The sequence below is a fragment of the Lynx rufus genome, unplaced genomic scaffold (genome assembly GCF_022079265.1).
Source record: "Lynx rufus isolate CCGP_SWC_20201006 ecotype Redwood Valley unplaced genomic scaffold, mLynRuf1.p SCAF_2, whole genome shotgun sequence".
Taxonomy (NCBI): Eukaryota; Metazoa; Chordata; class Mammalia; order Carnivora; family Felidae; genus Lynx; species Lynx rufus.
The window spans coordinates 97,483,319-97,501,126 of record NW_025814834.1 but is presented as its reverse complement, the minus strand read 5'-3'; the positions used below and the strand labels follow the sequence as shown (position 1 = coordinate 97,501,126).

The 17,808-nt window shown below is 38.1% G+C and overlaps 1 protein-coding gene across 1 annotated transcript in view; it reads right to left on the bottom strand.

Annotated features, from left to right (window-relative positions):
* NCKAP5 (NCK associated protein 5) overlaps nt 1-17,808 on the bottom strand; it is a 778,542-nt gene that overhangs the window by 323,188 nt on the left and 437,546 nt on the right. The gene's annotated exons all lie outside the window — the stretch shown is intronic.

The window sequence follows — 17,808 nt, the reverse complement described above, 5'->3', positions numbered from 1 at the left end:
AATTCGGACACTGATATTTACATATTGAGTTTGTCAATGAGGAAGAAAAAAAAGGACATTTCAGTGTGCGTTTATCATTTCCTTTTGTAAAAGGTGATATGAGAACACTGTCTCCTTACTTAATGAAAAATACAATTAGCACACTCAAGGCTGTTAGGAGAATTACCATGTAAGGATAATGAATGGAAACTAAAGAAAGACTAAATTAAAACAGGATGATATAGCTAATGAAATACGCCATGCCCACTAGGCCAACAGATCCTTCTCATCCAAACTCTGGATCAATTTTTAGGTAGGGCTGGTTATAGGAAGGGAGTCTTAGTACCCACTCCCGAGAAGAGAGAATTTCACATCAATCTACCTATACCCAAGAGAAGAGGGCAAGGAAATTTTTCTTACATCTTCTCTCCAGTGTACCTGAGGACTAACTTCTCGGTTCCCATTTCCTAAAGAGGGCCAGTCTCTTGCACAAATTCATGGAGTTAGAAATGCTCACCACCTTGCTGCCATTCTAGACTCCACAGGAAACCTGGATACCTTAAGGAATGAATGGCTCTTTCTCAAGTCACTGCTACTTGAGGCCTCAGCATAATAAACCAAAGAAAAATTCATGCAATAACTGCCAAATTCATACACCATACAGTTTTACTGGAGACGTGTGTGTGTGCACGTGCATGCACATCCACTTGTATAAGGCAGCTTATTTTCTAGAATATGTACCCAGAATATATATAGTTTTCAAAACTATGTATGTATGGTTTTCAAAAATCTTGCTTTTGTAGACATTATGTGAGTATCCAAACTCAAGACTACTTACTAATCTTAACAATTTAGTGGTTTAAATGTACATGAAAAGTCACCTCAGCAATTATAATTCTCACATCCATTAACTACTTCAGGGACAAACTAATGGAATAAAACTTTAGCCATAAGAAAGAAAAAATATGACACTAAAGAAGCAAAAGGAGCATAACTATTCATTTCCAGAAAGTTTTAACTGTAGACTAATCATATTGGTGGGGAGCAACAGAAGAGTTAAAAAGGTGTGAATTGCAGAAAAAGAAGGCACTATCAGAGTTATGTTAACTGCAGCATTATCTATAATAACCAAGGTATAAAGGCAACCTCAGTGTCCATTGATAGATAAATGGATAAGAAAATATATAGTGTACACAGTGTGCACACACATGCACTGGCATATTATTCATTCATAAAAAAGGATGAAATCTTGCCATTTGTGACAACATGGATGGACCTAGAAGGTATCATGCTAAGTGAAGTAAGTCTGGCCAATAAAGACAAATACCATGTGATTTTACTTATATGTGGAATCCAAAAACAAAGCAAATGAACAAACAAAAGGAAAAGAAAAAAAAATAAACAGATTCATAAACATAGAGAACAAACTGGCGGTTTCCAGAGGGAAGAGGGGTGGGAGATGGAAAGAAAAAAAAAACAGGTGAAAGTGATGAAGAGGTATAAACTTCCAGTTACAAAATAAGTACCTCACAGAAAAGTACAGCATACCGAATATAGCTAATAATATTGTATGTCAACTACACTTAAATTTTCAAAAACCTATTAGAATATTTTTTTTAAACAGAAGGAAGACCTACAATTGGATTACAGTGGCCCCATGTACCAGGAATAGTGGAATGCCTATAGAGGAAGTTGTCACTCTATTACCCTTACCAGTTAAATTCTACTTAACAGAAATCAGAGAAAATTCATGAGGCTGGGCAGTCCTCTGATTTGCTAAGATGCTCTGAGTACAGAACCATGGGAGGCCTCTTATCTCTTCTGAGCCTCAGTATTCTTAGGCACAAATAAAATCCAACCCTCTTGCCAGTGATCTTAAAGCTATACTTGTTGAGTTCTGAAATTCAGCAAAAAAATATTAATACATTCCAGGATATCATATGCTTTGAAAGGGAGAGACAGGAAGATAATTAACATTTCCTAAGAGCCTCCTATATAAAGACACACTAGCACCATGGATAAAAGCAGAGGCTCAGAGCCAGACTGATGGTTTCAGATCTCACCTCTACCATTCACCAGTTCATTCATAGAGTGTTCTATGTATCAAATGAAGTAATACCATTGCATAGCATAGTAAGTGCTCATTACGAGTTAGCTATTGTTTTGCTACTTTGTGCTGGATCCTTTCTTACATGTTCATGTCCTCTCTTGCTTCAGTTATTTGCTGTGCTTTTCTGTTTCCCTAGATTCTTCTAATTCCCCTCATCTTTTTCCCTCCTGCCTTCCTTTCTTATGCCCTCTCAACATGTCACCATTTCCAGGAAGCACTGTGTGACCTCTCCAGATTGAAACAGGAGCCCTCACACTCCCATCTCACCATGAACTCCCACCATGTGTCTAACTGTAGACAACTTGAGAACAACATCCATCCCCAGGGTTCAACCCAATGCCAGGCATTTACAAGGACTCCACACTTACTGGATTAATATGTTCCTTTGCTGAATCCCTATGATAGCCCTACAAAATAGAAACACTACTATTTCCATTTTACAGTTGAAATATATGAGGAACGCAAGACTAAGAGGTTTGAAGTAAAGATCCAAAGAACACATTACTAGTAAAAGCAGGTTCCAGGATATGAAAGACATCTGTCTGAATCCATAGCTCATGCTTTTTCCTGAGTCTACCCTCCACGTGAATGTGACATTATGGATTTAACGAGAGACTCATTTACAAAAGTGAATCTGTGCCTAAAATAACAAGCAAAGCACACAGGTTTGGTATAAATTATCAGCCTGGTTTCACTAAGGGAGATGTGCCAGCGAAATATCATCTTTAGAACAGCCTTCTCAAAGTGTGGTTCTTGGACCAGGAGCATCAGCATAATCTGGGAACTTGTTATAAATGCAAATTATTGGGCACCACCCCAGAACCACTGAATCAGAAATTCTGGGGTAGGCCCTGGCAGTCTGTATTTAATGGGTCTTCCATGTGATTTGAATGCTCAAGTTTGAAAATCACCTGTTTCAGGTATGTTCATTCATTAATAGGTACTCCTCTACTTCATATGCACAACCAGTGTAGAAGCGGGATGTTTGCGGGATGATACAGGTCTGTAACTCTTCCACTTAGTTATAAGCCAACAACATAGCCAAACTTTCCACTGAAATCTTAAATACAATGAAATATATTAGGGGTGTTATGCAATTTATTTTGAGAAGATGATGCCATTAATTATTATTAACAGGCACTTTTAAAATAGAGTTTTGTTTTTCAAGAATCCCAACATTCTACTCATTCCAATTCCAGATCATTAGGTTCTTAATTATGGCACATTAAGTGTCATTTTTAATTCACTGGTGAATATTTATTGAGCAACTGTCAGCCAGAACTTCTCTACAAAATGGGATATGACGCCAACTAAACAATGTCCATGCCCAGAGTTTATGGTTAAAAGCATTCTAATAGCAAGCCAGTATGGCAATCAATGGTATTTCAAATGCAAATTTTTGCTTGTGAAAAATTAAATATGCTTAAAAATTAAACTATCAAGTCATGTTCAAGAACCACGATGTCTATAGCATTTTAAGCATCTACTCCCTCTCTCTCTGCCCTGCCCCCATTTGTACTCTGTCTCTCTCAAAAATAAATAAACATTTAAAAAACCTTTAGAATAAGGGGGAGGCACCTGGGTGGCTCAGTTAAGTGTCCAACTTCAGCTCAGGTCATGATCTCACAGTTTGTGACTTCGAGCCCTGCGTCGGGCCCTGTGCTGACAGCTCAGAGCCTGGAGCCTGCTTCAGATTCTGTGTCTCCCTCTTTCTCTGCCCTTCCCCACTTGGACTCTGTCTCTGTCTCTCAAAAATAAATATTAAAAAAATTTTAATAAAAAAAGAATCCTTACAAAACTGACAGAATCCTCAAAATATTTACTTAAAACCCAGTTAAGGCTTCCAATTCTAAGATGCAGTAAGCATACTATCTATCCCACTGATCACAATAAAAAAGATAACTGAATAGAGTACATATAACACCTATTTTAAAACTCTGAAAAGTTAAAAAAGAACAGGTGGGTCAGAACTCAAGGAATCACTCATTAGGCAATGGAATTCTTGTTACTTTTTTCTTTCTAGATTTTTGGTTTAGACTTGAGGACAGCCCCAATTCTCAAATTGTAGAGCAGCTATGAGCAGAAAAATGTCCAAAAGAAAGCATCACGTTTTGGCCAGAAGACAAAGAAGGGGGACATTAGTCAACAAGTATATATAAAAGTCACTCTCCTCTCCTTTTCTCCCCTCCTCTCCCTCTTCTTTCCTTTCCTGTTAATTTCCCAGCCACATACTGAGTAGAGCCCTGATGATGAAGATATGCTCATGCCAGGGAAGCAAGCATTCACATACTTAAAACTCTCTAGAAGAAAATGTCTATGACTCCTCTGAAAGGGGTCTTCATGGTCAGAAGAGTGTACAGAAATTCCCCATTATTTTTTTCTTCCTATTTTGTAACAAAAGTTGACTCATTTGTGGAAGGCATACAACAGTACAGATAGGTTGAAATCTAGCTTTGTGGCTAGGGCCAGGGAAAGGGATACCCTGAGAGCTAGAAAGTATTAGGAAAATCACAGAGAAGAAGGTGAAGACAATGTATACCTATTATACCCAGTATAAAGTCCCTGGCTCACTCCCAACATACGCATATTTTGAACTGGCCTAAAAAAGCACATCAAGAGATCTAATAACTAAACCAGAATGTAGACTACTGCCCAAGCCCCAGATGGATGCCAACTTGGTGCATGTGCTAGACAGGTCTGAACGGTACCACAGAAGTTCTGAAGGCTAGAACCACAACTCACAAAAGGAAAGATGGGGCTCATGATCTAAGCCTAGTTAGACTGACTGCTTACTAAAACAAAAAGAACCAACATTCATCAAAAGACTTCAACAGAACACAAAGTCTCACAATGAGCAAAATGCCCAAATTAATCCAAAGTAATTTAGCATACAAAAAAATGAGAAAAAATTAACTCTCAAGGGGAAGAAAAAAATGGATAGAAACCATTCCTAAAATTATGCTGTTAAAATTCCCAGCCAATGAATTTAAACCGTCTCTTATAATCATGCTCCACAAAATAAGGATAAGCACTCTTTTGCTTTTTGTTTGTTTGTTTTAATTTTAGTTATTTAACATACAGTGTAATATCAGTTTCAGGAGTAGATTTCAGTGATTCATCATTTACATGCAACACTCAGCGCTCATCACAACAAGCGCCCTCCTTAATACCCATCACTTATCTAGCCCATCAACCCACCCACCTCCCTCCATCAACCCTAAGTCCATTCTCTATAATTAAGAGTGTCTTGTGGTTTGGTTCCATCTCTCTTTTCTCCCTTCTTAATTTTATATTAAGTTTTTTTTTTAATTTTAAAAGACAAACACTCTTGAATGAAAAGATACAATTTTCATAAAAGAAAAAAATATATGTAGTGATACAAATAGAAATTTAGATATTAAAATTTTATTTTAGTTTAGTTTCCAATGAGAAATAATTTGAGCTAAATTTTATTTTATTTTTTAATATAATTTATTGTAAAATTGGCTTCCATACAATACCCAGTGCTCATCCCAACAAGTGCCCTCCTCAATGCCCATCACCCACTTTCTCCTCTCCCCCTGCCATCAACCCTCAGTTTGTTCTCTGTACTTAAGAGTGTCTTATTGGGGTGCCTGGGTGGCTCAGTCAGTTGGGCGTCTGACTTTGGCTCAGGTCATGATCTCACAGTTTGTGAGTTCGAGCCCCACGTCGGGTTCTGTGCTGATAGCTCAGAGCCTGGAGCCTGCTTTGGATTCTCTGTCTCCCTCTCTCTCTGCCCCTCCCCTGCTCATTCTCTGTCTCTCTCTGTCTCAAAAATAAATAAAACATTAAAAAAAAACAAATAAAAGAGTGTCTTATGGTTTGCCTCCCTCTCTGTTTGTAACCTTTTTTCCCCCTTCCCTTCTCCCATAGTCTTCTGTTAAGTTTCTCATGATCTACATATAAGTGACAACATATGGTATCTGTCTTTCTCTGACTAACTTATTTCACTTAGCATAACACCCTCCACATTGCTGCAAAGGGCATGATTTCATTCTTTCTCATTGCCAAGTAGTATTCCATTAAATATATAAACCACATCCATTCATCAGCTGATGGACATTTAGGCTCTTTCCATAATTTGGCTATTATTGAAAGTGCTGCTATAAAAATTGGGGTACATGTGCCCCTATGCATCAGCACTCCTGTATCCCTTGGGTAAATTCCTAGCAGTGCTAATGCTGGGTGTTAGGGTAGACCTGTTTTTAAATTTTTGAGGAACCTCCACACTGTTTTCCAGAGCAGCAGCACAAGATTACATTCCCCCCAACAGTGCAAGAGGGTTCCCATTTCTCCACATCCTTGCCAACATCTGTTGTTTCCTGAATTGTTCATTTTAGCCACTCTGACTGGTGTGAGGTGGTATCTCTGTGTGGTTTTGATTTGTATTTCCCTGATGAAGAGTGACGTTGAGCATCATTTCACGTGTATGTTGGCCATCTGGATGTCTTCTTTGGAATGGTGTCTTTTCATGTCTTCTGCCCATTTCTTCACTGGATTATTTGTCTTTTGGGTATGGAGTTTGGTGAGTTCTTTATAGGTTTTGGATACTAGCCCTTTATCCGATATGTCATTTGCAAATATCTTTTCCCATTCCATTGGTTGCCTTTTAGTTTTGTTGACTATTTCCTTTGCTGTGCAGAAGCTTTTTTTTTTTTATCTTAATGAGATCCCAATAGTTCATTTTTGCTTTTAATTCCCTTGCCTTTAGAGATGTGTCAAGTAAGAAATTGCTGTGGCTGAGCTCAAAGAAGTTGTTGCCAGCTTTCTCCTCTAGGGTTTTGATGGTTTCCTGTCTCACATTCAGGTCTTTCATCCGTTTTGAGTTTATTTTTGTATGGTGTAAGAAATTTATTTTAAATTATTTTTATTAAATAATTTAAATTTAATTTATTTTAAATTTATTTTAATAAATTAAACTTGAAATTCACCATTCAGGGTTAATAGCAGAACAGAGACAGTTGAAGAAGGAATCTGAGAACTTGAAGATAAATAGAAAGTATTTTAAGTAAACAAGGACAAAAATAATATACACAGAGACCAAAGGAACCATATCCAAATGTCTAACATTCATGTCATTGAACATTGAACTTGAATGTCTAATATTCAAATCATGGAAAAATAAGAGAAAAAAATGAAAGAGAAAAAAAATTTGAAGAAATAATGGCTGAAAACTTCCCAAATTTGATAGAAGACATAAACTGGAAGGTTTAAGAAGCTCAGTGAATAAGACACTAAAAAAAACAACGATAAAGAAGAAATCTTGAAAGTAGCCAGAAGAAAACACCACATGATACATATGAATGATTTAATAATTGGAATAAAGTGAAAATTTCTAATCAGAAATCATGGAGGTCAAAAGTGGAATTATATTTTTAAAGTGCTGAAAGAAAATAACTGAAAGAAAGTAATTCTGTCAACATAGAGTTCTTTATATAATGAAAATATCCTTCAGGAACAAAGGTAAAGTAAAGGCATTCTCATATTAAAAAAGATAAAGGGAATTCATGGGCACCATAGCTGTTCTAAAAAAGATGGGCATTGAGGAGGGTACCTGTTTGGATGAGCACTAGGTGTTGTATGGAAACCAATTTGACAATAAATTTCATTAAAAAAATAAATAAATAAAAAATAAAATAAAAGAGATGCTAACAGAATTTTTTCAGGAAGAAGGGAGATGATGCCAGAAGGAAATCTGGAATTTCAAGAAAGAAGGAAGAGCAAATGAAATGTTAAATATCTGGATAAATATATTATTATTATTTCTCCTCTTAAGTTCTTGGAAATATGCATGACTATTGAAAGTGAAGAAAAACCACTTTGTCTACTGGGGTTTTCAATGAAGGTACATCTACGTGTAATAACTACGTAACTACTACTTTGTACCAAAGGCTGACCCATTTGTGGAAAGGATGAAACAGTGCAAGTAGGTTAAAATCCAGTTTTGTGCCCAGAACCAAGGAAAGGCACACCCTGAGAGTTAGAAAGTATTGAGAAGAAGGTCAAGAAAATATAAAATACAAAGAGATCTATAGGGCTGAAGATTTCTATGTTCTACTTAGGGAGTTAAAATATTAACTCTGAGTATACTATGAAAAATTAGGTATGTATATTGTGATCCTTAGAGCTATCACTATAAAATCTATACAGGAATATATGTGAAAAACAACAGATAAATTAAAAAAAAAATAAGAAAACAGAAAGTCACTTTAAAAATTTTTTTTAACGTTTATTTATTTTTGAGACAGAGCATGAACAGGGGAGGGGCAGAGAGAGAGCGAGACACAGAATCTGAAACAGGCTCCAGGCTCTGAGCGGTCAGCACAGAGCCCGACGCGGGGCTCGAACCCACGAACCGTGAGATCATGACCTGAGCCGAAGTCGGACACTTAACCGACCAAGCCACCCAGGCGCCCCCAGAAAGTCACTAGGAGAAGATATGAACAACATTGTCAACCAACTGGAACTATCTTGCATATCTAGATCACTGTAACCAGCACGCATGGAACAGTCACCAAGATAGCACACATCCTTAGTCATAAAGCAATCCTTAACAACTTTAAAATAATTAAAATCATAAAAATGTTTTCTGATAACAAAATTAAAGTAGAAATCAGTAACAAAAATATCTGAAAATTTTCCAAATATTTACAAGATACTTCTAATTAATCCATGGGTCAGAGAGGGTGTCTGTCTCAAGGGACATTAGAAAATATTTTATACAAAATAAAAATGAAAATACAACACATCAAACTTTGTGGGAAAGGGCTACAAAGGTTGCTGGTGAGAAATTTACAGCATTTATGCACTTACATTAGAAAAGAGGAACGTCCTGAATCAATCATGTAAGCTTCCACTGTAAGAAAGTAAAAAAGAAAAGCAAACTGCACTTAAAGCAAAGTGAAAGAATTAAATAATACAGAACAGAAATCAACAAAATTGAAAACAGGACAGTATAAGGAAAAACACAGTAATCAGAAAATGATTCTCTGAAATCTATCAATCTTCTTGCTCTTGGTGTCCAAGAAAAAAAGGAAAGAATATACAATTTAACAATATAAGTAACAAAATGGTGAATATCCCTACCGAACTCAAAGACATTAAAAAATTATAAAGAAATAGTATAAACAACCTTATACCAATAAACTCAATCACTGTGATGAAATAAACCAATTCCTTGAATGACACAAACTACTGAAACTCACTCAAGGATAACAGACAACCAGATTAGTCATCTCTATGAAAGAAATTAAATTTGTCATTAAAAACCTTCTCAAAAAGAAAACTGTTGACTAAAATGGTTACACTGGTGAAGAGAACCAAACACTAGGGAAGGAACATTTGATTTTTATACAATCTCTTCCAGAAAATAAAAGAAGAGCAAACATTTCCTGACTCATTTTATGAGGCCAACATTACCACTAGGACCCAAATCAGAGACAGAAAATTATAAAACAGTATGCACTTTAACATAGGTGTGAAATTTCTCAACAAAATATTAGCAGATATATTCCAACAATATATCAAAATGATAGTGCATCCCAAACAGTGGAGTTCATCATGGGAATGCAAGTGTGGTTTAACATTAAAAAATCTATCAAAGTGATTCAGTGTTAACGGACTAAAAAGATAAAAACACATGATCATCTCAAAAGATGCATTATAGAATGAGAATAGGTAATTTTTTAAAATGATAACTTTGGATAGATCAAGCTGCCTGATTTTAAGAGATACTATAATGCTACAGTAAACAAGACAGCGTGGTGTTGGCGATAGGACAGACATATCGGTCAGTGAAAGAAAATAAAATCCAAAAAAAAAAAAAAAAGAAAAAAAAAGACCCATACAAAGAAATGACTACAAAATAACAGGATAAGGAAACTTTCTGGGGTAAGAGAATTTGTTTTAATTTCCCAGTTGTAGTATTTACATAATTATGTGTATTTATTAATGCTAATAAAACTCTATATAAAAAAGTAGATTCTTGTTTCAGTTAGGAAGAGTGTTCAGTTGCTTCTAACAGACTCAAGTTTACACAAATTATGGGATTACTTTACACTCACCGAAAAGAAGACTAGAAGTGGGCAGTCCAAAGCTACCAGAACTACTTGTCTGAGAGTGTCTTGAGTCTACAATACATATTAGTCTGCTCTGTAATCCTATGAGTGTAACTGCTTCCACCCTTGAGTTCAGTCATGGTCATATGATGACTGCTGGTGCTATAGCCATCAGGTTCAGATAAAAGGAAGCAGGAAGAGCAAAGGAAGTGGAGAAAGAAAAAGGGCAGCTGTCAGCTGAGTCAGCCCCATTAAACAGTGTTCCTGTAAACTGCATAAACAAATTCAATCCTACATAAATTGCACTATCTCTGCAAAAGAGCATGGGAAAGGTATGTTTTTTTAATTAAAAAAAATGTTAATTTATTTTTGAAGGAGAGACAGAGCGTGAGTAGGGCAGGGCAGAGAGAGAGGAAGACGCAGAATCCAAAAAGGGCTCCAGGCTCTGAGCTGTCAGCACAGAGCCCAGCTCGGGGCCCAGCTCAGGGCTAGAAACTTTTGAACAGGGAGATCATGACCTGAATCAAAGTCCGACGCTTAACCCACTGAGCCCCCAACGCGCCCCTGCAAAATGTAGTTTTAAAAGCTGCACTCACGGTCATCATCCACAATACAGAAATCTTGTTAGTAAGAGGAGAAAGGGAAGAATAACTATGGGGTAGACAAACAGCAGTTTATGTATTTAAACAACTAGTCACAAATTTGGTACTAGTGGTTTGGGACTTTTAATTTTAGAAAAGCAATTCAAGTCAGTGGAATTCAACAAGAAAGGAAAACAGAGAACAGTGAATCCCATTCACATATTTGTAAAAGTAGAGCCCTACTTGTAATGCTTAGGAAAGGCAGTATGACACAACTGTTTTTACCAACATAGTTGTTTGAACATACACTGATACTCCATCCCTCAAAATTATAGAATCATCCTATCTTAGGGTTTTAGGATTAATATGAGTAAGTCAAATCAAACTGGAATTAACCACGCATGTTTTTTCTCCTTCTTGATGGACCAGAAAAAGAGACTCAGAAAGACATGTGTGTTTAGGTCATTCCTTCCTTCTCCATACACAGATTTTGCTGGCTGACCCTGTTCCAGAAGTGTGGATGCATGTGGTGATGAAAGGTCATTTCACGACTTCACACATTACAGATGGTGACTCTAGTAAAAGCTAGAAAAAGAAACTTCTCACTACTTACTGTTGCTAGCATTTTGTTTCCTGCCAACACAAAAACAAGTCCTGATGATGGGACAAAATGTTTTCTCCAAATGCAGTTTTGTCCTTGGAAATGCAGCGGTGTAGGAAACATGGAGGGAGGGGATGCTGGAGGGAAGAGAGCTCCGTCGCTCAGCACTGTCACTAACCAGCTATTGAAACTTGTGCATGTTATTTCTATGACTCTCAACAAGCTTTGTATATGTGCTGCCGAAGCGAGCACACTCTCAACAAGCTTTGAACAAGGATTCTCATATCTTCATCTGTAAAATGAAAACCAGAATACAGTGACTTGTCCAAGAGTCACATACAGAACATGAACCCAGGTCTCCTGACTTCCAGACAGTGCACACTTGCCAAGCATATGATGTTTTTTGTCTAAGATGCCCATAGTTTCTCCCACTCTCTTCTACCTCTGCGCAGACAAGGGAAGATTGCAGAAAAGTAAAACAAAAGGCCAGCATGCTGGTTCCAGCTCTCTGACCAAGTACGTACGCAATCTTAGGCTCAGCCTCCTCAGCTATAAAACAAGAAGGCGATCCTAGACTAATGACAGCAAATGACCCCCACATATATTTGACACTGAACTTCATCAGATATTTTATCTTACAGCAGGAAATGTTCTTGGATCACCTTTTGGGAAGTGTGATCAGTGCCACTCAACTTCTCAAGTCATGACACACAGAAAATGAAGGTATGAACATTCTATTCTAGCACAAATGGAAGAGAACACTTGAGGTGGGAACGTGAAACCATGTGGGTGCCCTGAGGGTCAAGGGGCAGTCAGTGCCTCTTGACTGACTGCAGTTTCAGCTGCCACACATGAGTTGGGAAGCCAGAGCCTAAACTCCAGCTCAGATCTTTAAGTGCATTCGATACCACTCTGGAACCTGCAGCTTTATGGTTCTTGTAAGACCCAGCTCTGGGTGGGGCAACTCCCCGAGATCTTTGCTGCCAGACAGCGAATTGGGATGAAGGTGGCAATCCTTACAACTGGGAAACTCAAAACACTGTAAGAGGCAGACAGGAAAGCACCTACCTCACCAAGACAGAGGAAGGAAGATAAGCCTTTCATCTGCTCACTTTCCCAACTCCTATCTCATCGCCCCACCACCTAAACCAGACAAAGGCAGAGGAGAAAATGATAGAAGAACATCCCTCTTGAACATGATGCACAAATTTAGATTGCCTTTTGATCACTGACTGCCTTTGTAGAACGTCCTTTCCCCATAAACCTATGTGCTGTTCTCTTCAACCTGGTTTCACCTGGTAAGGACTTCGGCCAATGAAAACACTATGGAATTTTTTGGTTTTTGCCCCAAGAGATAATCCTACCCTGGCCTAGTCAAAATTAGATAAACACCCAGTGCCCAGAGATGACAGAATATAAACAGCAGGCTTTTCATATTTTACTGAAGTTACAAAAGAGATGGAATACATGGAATAATAATCTGGAACAACTACACATTTAGTAACTAGGAAGTTCAAATCACTAGATTGCTATGCTACTTTTTTTTCTTTCTCTAAACTAAGTAGAAGAAAAAAGACACACAACAAAACTCACTGACATCAGGGATTTATTCAGCAAAGCAATTTCCAGAGGCTATCCTGGAATCATTTCACATTCAGCTCAATATTCTGTATCTTCCACATCTATATCTTTTGTCCTATACAATGATAATTGATGGTCAGCATTACAGCCCTAAGGTCCTACAACACACTGAATCATCAAAGGGAGATTCAATTATATTCATAAGACTGGATGTGCCATAGCAGCAAAGGGGACTTAGAGATTGAGAAGGGTTGAAACAAAGGATTTTCTGGTTAACCCTTACTGAGTCAAAAGGAAATGAAAAAGATTCAATCCTATGCAATATTCTGGTTGATAGAGATTTTGATATTTGAATGTGCATAAAAATGAGCATTTATGATCTTACAGCCAACTCAGCAGCAATTTTACTGGAACAAGATTTTGCATTTTTGCCCAGCAGAAAGTCGACTAACTTTTCATGGGGGCTATATTGTGATTTTGCATAATTAAAAATATATTGTAGGTTTATTTTTGCTTTTACATAAATGATATATGGGCTATTTTGGAAACATGTAAAATATAGACTCAAAAGAATGGAAAAGATCTTTGGGAGTTTTACCGCCAAGGAAAAGTCATTGTTAATATGTGGTAGGAACCATTATCATGTTCCTTTACCTAGGCATATATATATATATATATATATACACACACACACACACACACACACACACACACACACATATATGTATTTTAATTTTTAAAAAAGATTTCCCCAAATCCATTTTAACCTATTATTTTACTTAACATTGCATTTAATGTTACATTTCAATAATTTCATGTAATTAAAATTATTCTACAATATTATTCTTAATGGTTGTAAAATACTCTGTCAAAGAGGTCTGGCGCCATTTAATGGTTTACCATTGTTGAATACAAGATTTGTTACTTGCTTTTCATTGTGATAAACAATGTTGCAACTGGCAGCCTACAATTCATAGAATTCAATCTTTGCTTACTTCCATAGTGACCCATCTAGCACAGCACCTGGCACACTGGAGATCTTCAGTAAATAATGATTTCTTCAGCATACTTTCCAGAAGAGAATTGATAGATACAAGACTATGAATATATTTATGACATGTCAAAGTGCTTTCAGAAATTTTGGAACAATTTATACTCCTGACAGCGCTGTGTGAGGGATCCCAGAATAAATATTACTCTTAAACAAACAACCACCACCAAAGTATTCACTTGATTGCTATATTTTGAGTAACCATTAAAACACTACTGGGGATGTTCTGGAAACATGTCAGGGAAACTCAGACATGATATTGGATTGGTAAAGGTGACACGTCCCACACGATTTACACTGTCCTAAGTTAGTCCCTCTAAAGTCAATGGGGCACTCCCTAAGAGAGGTTTTCCTAAGCTTTAAATCGGGGCCTGGCAAAATTCTCAGCTACTGCCTGTTTTGTAAGTAAAATTTTATTGGAACACAGCCACACCCACTGGCTTACCTGTTGTCTACAGCTGCTTTTGTGCTATGATGACAGAGCAGAGGAGTCACAACAAAGACATTGCAAAGCCTAAAATACTACTATCTGACCCTTTACAGGGGTCAACACCTTCTTTAAAGCTCTAAATTGACATTTGGTATTGTGTGTGTGTGTGTGTGTGTGTGTGTGTGTGTGTGTGTGTGTGTTTAAACCTAACTAATGGTGGGGCGCCTGGGTGGCTCAGTTGGTTAAGCGTCCGACTTCAGCTCAGGTCATGATCTCACGGTCCGTGAGTTTGAGCCCCGCGTCAGGCTCTGTGCTGACAGCTCAGAGCCTGGAGCCTGCTTCAGATTCTGTGTCTCCCTCTCTCTCTGACCCTCCCCCATTCATGCTCTGTCTCTTTCTGTCTCAAAAATAAATAAACAGTTAAAAATAAATAAACCTAACTAATGGTGTGTACTCATAAGAATCAGATAGCAATATTTACTGAATGCTGTAAGGCATGCTAACACTCTCAAATTGAGAGATGTCTCTAATTGTCGACACAAGACAAATAGACATGTAAGAATCAGTCAACAAGAGCATTACAGCATTGGAAGACAGTCATGGAATGAAGAGTGGAAGTACAGAAACATTTCAAAGGAGGGAGAGAAAAGGTGGGATTGAAAAGTTAGCAAATTTCACTGACAGAAAGAAAGCACTTGAATTAAGCCACGCATTAAAAGAGCATGGCTGTGAAAGAAGAAGGGGGAGATTGTTCTAGAATCAGGAGCATCAGCAGAAGCAGAAGATGTGGCTACATTTGTACTGCAGGTGGACCAGAGCACCTAAGAAGATGTCAGGACATAAGGCATAAAAATACAATGTGTCTATGTGCTCTGAAAGCATTCATCTTATATTTAAAGGAAGCCCAGGATACATCTTTTACTTAATAGAAGAATCCTTCTGTGAAGCAATTGTTTATCGTGCAATCCCCCTCTATACCTCATAATATCAAACTTTCATGTCCTTCCAATTCTAATTCAGAGTTTTTTTCTCCAAAAATACGAATACCGATGCAAAAACTACAGTGAAAGATCAGAAAGCCTAGGGAAAAAATAGGGCCTGAAGACAAATACACAGAAACACAAAAGAAGGACCAGCAAAAGGATCTCCATCTCTTCATATGTGCCAAGCCCCCGTTTAACAACGCATTTTTCTAAATCTGCCAAAAATACAATACGCTTATTTTCTAGCTCCTTTCATCCAAGCTAACACAAATGCCACTTCAAAATGAATGTCTTTATTTTTGTTGTTTACAAATTTTAAGATTCAAAATGCTTTTTAAAACATGCAAAGAAAGATACATTTACAGTGTGATCATTATTATTCAACAAATCTTCATGGGAAACTACACTCTTCTCAACGCTGTTGTCAAGCACAGATGAATATGACGTTAAATATATTCTCTTTCTCAACGTCTTGTATGTGAAGGCGCAGGGGTAAGGGGATGACCTTTTAGGAAAATGTGGTGTGTGGGAGAAACTTTTCAGAGAGATTTCACAGAAGTTTTTGGTGAAGGAAAGGTTAGTGAATAAATGTATCAAAAATGCCACCAAAGAATTTTTGATCCCAGTATAAAATGTTGTCAGTGTTACTCTCAGCACACACTGTTCAGGACTGTATCACTGCTCCAGTCCGTTATCCTTGTGTTAACACACATCTGACTTACGTGATGTGTTACACACGTAGGTAGGTTTGAATCACAGAAGCAACAGGCGCAAGACTAAAGGCTTGTTTCCACAGAAAGAGTTAGGAAGGAGTCATAGCATACTGCTTTTTCACTGTATGAATATTCACTGGGAAGGCTGATGGGATGAAGGAGAGACGCCCAGTTCACTCTATTCATCTCCTCCTGGCCAGGGACCTCCTCCCCATTACCCAGGCTGCCAATGGAGTTCCTATCTTTCTTACTCCCTTCCTGGGTGTGCAAGGTCAGTTAGGAATCCCACTCCCTTGAGAAGCAGTGGACTGAGAGTGGGAGCTCTCCTTTGGACATCTAGGTAAGCACATCCACCACCCCCTCAGGCAAGACCTATCCCTGGTGTCAGGTTATGGAAGCCGAAACATTTTGAGTTAATGACTCCTGTGAGCCCCAATGGCCTACTGTTTAATTGTGTAATTATAGACAGTTAAAAATGCATGATATGTAGTGGAGAGAAAACAGTTGGTGCTTCGGGAGCCATTATGGATTACAGTTTATGAAAATTTAAAGCTATGCAATATTTATATGAGCTGGGCTGCGCTGAGTTATCCTGTAAATGCGCCCTGTTCTGTGGCCATTGTTCCTCTCCAGAAGCTAAGAAAGGTAGATGAGAATCCAGAAAGATGCCACAGAGACTGAGGATTTGGAGAAAGAGCATCTTCAGTGCTCTGCTTCACAATACTCTTTAAGTTTCTGTGCTTTAGTGATCTTATTTGTAAATAATGTCAAGAAAATCCAGTCAACAACACATTTTAGTAACTATTTGATAGTTGCTCAAATTCTTCTATAAGAGGATAGCAAGGACTTTCTTTTTATCATCACTTGGATATTAGGGCTCCCCCACCACACACAAAAAAAGCCCACACTGTATTAGTCAGCATTCTCCAGAGAAACGAAACCGATAGGGTATATATAAGATGGTATTGGTTATAGGAATTGGCTCCCATGATTACAGATGCCAAAAAGACCCACCATCTGCTGTCTGCAAGCTGGAGAATAAGAAAGCCAGCGGTGTAATGCAGTCTGAGTCCAAAGGTTTGAGGGTGGGCATGGGGGGAGGGGGGCGCAGAGAAAAGCTGCTGATGTAAATCTGGGAGTCCAAAGGGGAGTCCTTTGGACTCTGGGAGTCCCATGCCCAAGAGCAGAAAAAGATAGGCATACCCGGTCAAGAAGACAAGAGACTTCTGGAACACATGGGTGGCTCAGTTGACTGAGCATCCAACTCTTGATTTCAGCTCAGGCTATGATCTCACAGTTCGTGAGTGCAAGGCCCACATCAGGCTCTGTGCTGACAGCCTGGAGCCTGCTTGAGACTCTCTCTCTTTCTTTCTCTGTCTCTCTCAAAAATAAATAAATAAACATTAAAAAAAAAAAAAAAGGACAGAGGGGCGCCTGGGTGGCTCAGTCAGTTGAGCATCCAACTTCGGCTCAGGTCATGATCTCGCAGTTCATGAGTTCAAGCCCCGCGTCGGGCTCTGTGCTGACAGCTCAGAGCCTGGAGCCTGCTTTGGATTCTGTGTCTCCCTCTCTCTGCTCCTTCCCCGCTCATGCTCTGTCTCTTTCCATCTCTCAAAAATGAATAAACGTTAAAAAATTAAAAAAAAAAAAAGGAGAGAGAGATAATTCAACCTTCCTCTGCTTTTTTGTTCTATTGGGACC